At 38.6% G+C, this 6016-nt stretch overlaps 1 non-coding gene across 1 annotated transcript; it reads right to left on the reverse strand.

Moving 5' to 3' along the window:
- Positions 1-4845: 4845 nt before the first annotated feature.
- On the reverse strand, positions 4846-4918 carry TRNAK-CUU. Its single transcript has one exon. It is a non-coding gene; the product is annotated as a tRNA-Lys (tRNA).
- Between the last annotated feature and the right edge of the window lie 1098 nt (positions 4919-6016).

Below are 6016 nucleotides of genomic sequence, written 5' to 3' on the forward strand. Positions count from 1 at the left end.
CGACCGACTTCGGCTCAGGTCATGATCTCGCGGTTTGTGAGTTTGAGCCCCGCGTCGGGCTCTGTGCTGTCAGCTCAGAGCCCGGAGCCTGCTTCGGATTCTGTGTCTCCTTCTCTCTATGCCCCTCCCCCACTTGTGATCTGTCTCTCTCTGCCTATCAAAAATAAATAAATGTAAAAAAAAAATTTAATAAATAAAATAAAATTGAAAAATCATAAGTCAAACCATCATAAGCTGGGGAATCTCTGTACCACTAAAAGGAACCAGGATTTTGAGAAAAGACTGGTTGAAGAGCTGGAACCAGACAAGTACAAGATAAGCACCACATCAGAAGGACATAGGAACCAGCCTGAGTAGTCTTCCACCTGCCAAATCTGGGACAATTTTACCATTACAACAAGTAATAACTATAATGTAAACAGTTGAATAAAATAAGAATTCATGAGTCTCTATTGACATAAATAAATAAAAATTAAAAGATTGAGGAGGAATGGGGCATATCACATTGTTTTCCTACAAAACAATATTAATGACAAAAGTAAGAACAAGAAACTTTAAAATGGAGAAAGAGGTACCACCCTCATCAGTGATCAAACGATCATTGGCAATAGAGCAAGCTCAAAAACAAGTTCTACCTGATGGGATGAAATGAGTGTATGTAAGTTCACTTTTGTGATACTGCTGTAAAAGTTGTATAACTTGAATCTAGCCATTAGGAAACCTCAGGGAGACCCGAATTGGGGGCATTCTACAAAAAAAAAATGGCCTATAATTTTCAAAAACGTCAAGGTCATGAAAGTCAGACTGAGGAACTGTTACAGATAGAGGGATTAGACAGAAATAACAAGTAAACGCAAAATGTGATTCTGAGCTGCATTCTTTTGCTACAAAGGATATCATTAGGACATTTGGTGAAACTTGAATGGGGAGGGTTTAAGATTTAATAGTTGCTATGTGTATCCCCCGAACCCTGACACCAAATTTATATGTTGAAGCCCTAACCCCCAATGTGACTGTATTTGGAGATAGAGCTTTTAGCAGATAGTTAAGGTTACATGAGGTCAAAAGGCAGGGTCCTAATCTGATAGGAATTGTGACCCTAAAAGAAGAAAAAGGGATCTCTCTCTCTCTCTCTCTCTCTCTCTCTCTCTCTCCCCACACCTAGGAAAAGCCATGTGAGGACACAGAGAGAAGGCAGACATCTATAATACAGGAAGAGAATGTTCACCAGGAACCAAATAGGCTGACACTTCCATCTTGGACTTTCCTGCTTCCAGAACTGTGAGAAAATAAACTTCTGTTGTTTAAGCTGCCTGGTGTATTTTGGTACAGGAGCTCAAGCTGACAATGGTCATAATTTGGCAAAGCTATTTCCCTAGTTTTGATGGTTGTGGTTTGGTTTAGAGAATATTTGTTTATAGGAACTATACAGGGACAATGAAGTCAGAAACTTAGATGGTTCCAGAAAACACAGTTTTTTGTACTGTACTTCTTTTTCTGAAAGCTTCAGATTGTTTCAAAATAAAAATATTTCAAAAACTTACAGAAGTCTCTTTATTTCAAGGAGGTAGAGAGCAAAATATTCAAATATTTTCTGAGGACATTTGGTCCTACTTTAATAGATTTCATTTCAGGAGGATAATAAGATAAAATGTGCAGAAAGCAGACATTCAGATTTATGTTGATGAAAAATTGACAAAAATATCAGCTAAACTTTTTGAATAAATCTTTTTTTTAATTTTTAATTTTTTTAATGTTTATTTGTTTTTGAGAGAGAGAGCACCAGGGAGGGGCAGAGCGAGGCAGAGCAAGGCAGAGACACAGAATCCTAAGCAGACTCCAGGCTTTGAATTGTCAGCAAAGAGCCCAACATGGAGCTCAGACCCACCAGCTGTGAGATCATGACCTGAGCTAAAGTGGGATACTTAACCAACTGAGCAACCCAGGTGCCCCAAGAATAAATCTTTTTTTAAAAACGTATTGACTTTCATATCCAAACAAACTCTTCGGAGTAGATGGGAGCTTTAATTACTGAAAGACAGAAATAAGATGGGACTTGAAACTTTTGTCTCCAGAACTAACTGCCTGAGTGCTGGATATCATGCCAGGTGCTCCTGTGTGTGTGTGTGTGTGTGTGTGTGTGTGTGTGTGTGTGTGTAATTTACATTATTTTTTCTTTCTTTATTTTTTTATTTTGAGAGAGAGAGAGAGAGAGAGAGAGAAAGTGTGAGTACACAGGGAAGAAGCAGAGAGAGATGGAGAGAAAGAATCCCAAGCAGGCTCCACTCTGTCAGCTCTGGCCCAACTCGGGGCTCAAACTCACGAACCGTGAGATCATGACCTACAGGCACTCAATGGGTTTTCATAAAAAATCGATTAAGCAAAATGCAAGTCTCGGCCTAGTTCAATGCTTTGGAGCAGAGATGTGTAAACTTGACCAGGGGAACAGATCAGGCATTTGTTTGGGTTTTATTTATTTTTACGGACCAATATTGCTCTGGTTCTTGAAATTATACCATGTGTAGAAAAGAGAATGCAAGAATGGCTCCTTTTCAAGGTAAGTACTGATATCCCTCGTGACCAGAAAAGTGTCTTCCACATCATACATCATTTTATCTAATGCATATATGGAAATCAGGAAATGGACAAAATTTGAAGGATAATAAATTCCGATTTTTTTTATTGCTATAAATGGGTTCTTAGGAGAACTATATACAAATTCTAGATGCTGGAGGTTAAAATATCCCCACAGTCTTCATGATTCAGGCAGCTGTGGCAGAATGCTCATGTCTAAGATGCTCTTCCCTAGGTCTGATGGAATTCACTCAATGCTGGGGTAAGCTGCTGGCTATGTGGTGCCAAAATCTCTCCCACAATCTTTTTACTAATGCTTGATATTCCACCATGAGACATTCATTTCTCTGTGCTTTTACGACTTAATTTTCAGAGGAAGCGTTTGGAGTTGTTTGTAAAAAATCAGTATTTGAAGTTACAAGATCTATGTTTGAACCTCAGCTCCCTTGGCCAAAATTTCAGCTTCCTCAGTGATAATACCTAACCCAGAGGGCCATTGCAAGAGCAAAATTGGATAATTTATGGAAAAGCCCCTGTTAATGTAAATTCCTTAACAATTTTAAAGAATATTAAGATGATTTAACTTTCTTCTAATTTTTATTAAGTGTCCCTAAGTGTCAAAATGTCACTATTCATCCTCAAAATTACTCCACAGAGTTGGTATTATATCTTTTAGTAGGTGAGTAAAGAGATGCAGAAAACTAAAATACTTTTCCAAAGATACTGAAATAGTGAAAGACTAAGTACGAATTAAATTCAAGACCTGGATTACTCATGGGCACTCCCCCAAAAAGGACTTTGTCCAAAAGTGGGCCTGGCAGATCAGTACTTATTGTCAGATGAGGTCCCCTACAGGAAGTGTCTATGTCTGGTTAACAAGGACAAGATGCACTGGTTGGAGGCTCCCATAGCTGCTCTCATTTTGGTTGGACAACACTGGGGTCGATATTATTCTGAGAGATTTCTGGTGAATACACATTGAAATAAGACCACGATAAGAGCTAAGGTTATTAGTTAGAAAAGACTGGATTCTGTGCCCCCCAAATGGACAGAACATAGGTTTAGGAGTAGACAAGATAGAGGTGGGTGATTTAGGAAATAAGGTACAGGTTAGAGAGATCTGACAGTTCGTGAGTTTGTTAACTCCCCTCATTTGCTACTCTCTCCAGCTGACCTATCCCACCAACTCACATACATGTAACCCCCCCCCCCCACACACACACACAAATAACTTCTATCTTCAAAAAGAAGAAGAAAGAATTGATTGAGCAGACTTCTAATCTTTCATTTCATAAACAAAGTACTCTCCAGGGGAAAGAGTTTTGGCTTTATTTCAATAGAGTTGAGTCTTAAATCACTCTTTGCCTAATTGTATGCTTTTTTAATGCATTTTTTTCTGGCAAGTTTTCCTTGAATTTTACTTAGGTTCCTCTCTCTTATTTATGACACTCTGTGTATGCTACCATTCTAGCTCTCTTCACACTTTAGTCTATCCCTGATCCACTAGCTATATTCCTGGTTGATATAGATGGATGGATAGATAGATAGATAGGTAGATAGATAGATAGATAGATAGGCAATAGATAGATATTTTTTTTCCCTTGAGGTCAAGGACTTTGTCTTATATTACTTTGTATTTACAGATTTATAGAGTCTGGTGCATAGCAATTGCTCCACAAATTATTATTGAATAAATGAGTAACAGGATAAATAATAAAAATTCCCTTGCTTTTTTGAGACTGATTTTACTCATTTGTTCATTTATTCAATTATTTATTCATTTATCCACTGAACAAACATCACTTAAACACGCGCTTTCTCAAGATATGAGGGTTATAAAGAACAAAATGAGAAGTATCAGCTCTTAAGAGTTTACTTTTTCATCTTCAAAAGGCAAATGTAACATTACCAAATTGTCAAGTACATGGAATCACACCTTTATACCTTATTTAAGTGGGAAGATGGTTGCTTGAGTGTGTCCCTCCTGATTTCATCATACATCTTTTTTTTTTTTAATTAAAAAACTTTTTAAATGTTTATTTATATTTGAGAGAGACAGAGACACAGAGAGACAGAGAGACAGAGCGACAGAGCATGAGCAGTGGAAGGTCAGAGAGTGAGGAAGACAGAATCCAAAGCAGGCTCCAGGTGCTGAGATGTCAGCACAGAGCCCAACATGGGGCTTGAACTCATGAGCCATGAGATCATGACCTGAGCCAAAGTCAGCGCCACCCAGAGGCCCCTCTTTTTTTTTTTTTTATGTAGGCTCCTTGCCTAACATGAGGCTTGAACTCATGACCCTGAGATCAAGAGTCACATGCTCTGCCAACTGAGCCAGCCAGCCAGGCACCTTTCATCCTACATCTCTAACCAAACTATAGGACTTGTCCTGAGCTGAGTAGTAACCAGGTCTGCTGTTTAACTGGATGATGTAAGACCTTGGAGAAAAAAAAGCTGATAGAGAATCTCCCTCCTTTGTGTTGGATGAAAGTTTGGAGGCAGTTGGCAGAGACCCAAGGGGTAAGGATTTGAGAACTACTGGTTTGCAGAGACTTGTGAATTCCCAGGGAATTTATCTTCCTGACTGAGCATTACTGAGATGACAGTGGGTCTCGCTCGTCCCCCATGAGGTGCAGGAATGCTTAGCAGATGCATTGAGTTCCTTCTGACACTGGTCTAGAACATCAAGCATTGACTGCTGAAAAGACTGAGGAACAAAGAAGCTTTGTTCAGGCTCTAATCAGGGGGAGTATGTGTTCACCATCTGGCAAATCTCTGAGTATTTTTGCCAGATTGCTGTTCCTCCCTTCATTTTCAAGATTGTTGCTACCCAAGGTACCTCAGCAACTGAAACTTCACCCCCCAGGGAATAGACAAACAAAATCAACAGCCAACCAAAAGGGTGTCAGAACACAGAATGAAGAGAATCAAGAGATACACAAAATAAGAGGCTTCTAACAAAATAAAGCTATTGTAGAAGTCCTCCCTTAGATCAGCAGAGCTCTCCTATCTTATGCAATAGACAATTAAAGACTGTGGAAACAAGGGCTTTGGAAGCCTGAAAATATCTCTGCTTTCCCCAAACTGCCTGAAATTGCAGTTAAAAATTATAGACCAGTCTTTCAGACTTAGATAAGAACAAAGAATAACAAAAACTTCCTGAAACCAATCAGCTAGGTAGAGCTTAAAAATCAGCCAATTAGTACAAATCAGCCAATTAATATAAATAGTATTATTTGATATCTGAAGTGTTTTTCTGGGAGACATACAAAATGGTATAAAAATGTTATTTAAATATTGACAGAGCTAAGTTAGACTTTGAACTTGATCTTGAACAAAAATGCACCCCATTTCCCAATAAACAAAATTGTAAGAACAATTAAGGATATTTAAGCATAGCATGCACACATACACACACACACCTTTGCCGCATCTATAAAAA

The sequence above is a fragment of the Panthera leo genome, chromosome B2 (assembly GCF_018350215.1).
Source record: "Panthera leo isolate Ple1 chromosome B2, P.leo_Ple1_pat1.1, whole genome shotgun sequence".
In the NCBI taxonomy this organism is placed as follows: Eukaryota; Metazoa; Chordata; class Mammalia; order Carnivora; family Felidae; genus Panthera; species Panthera leo.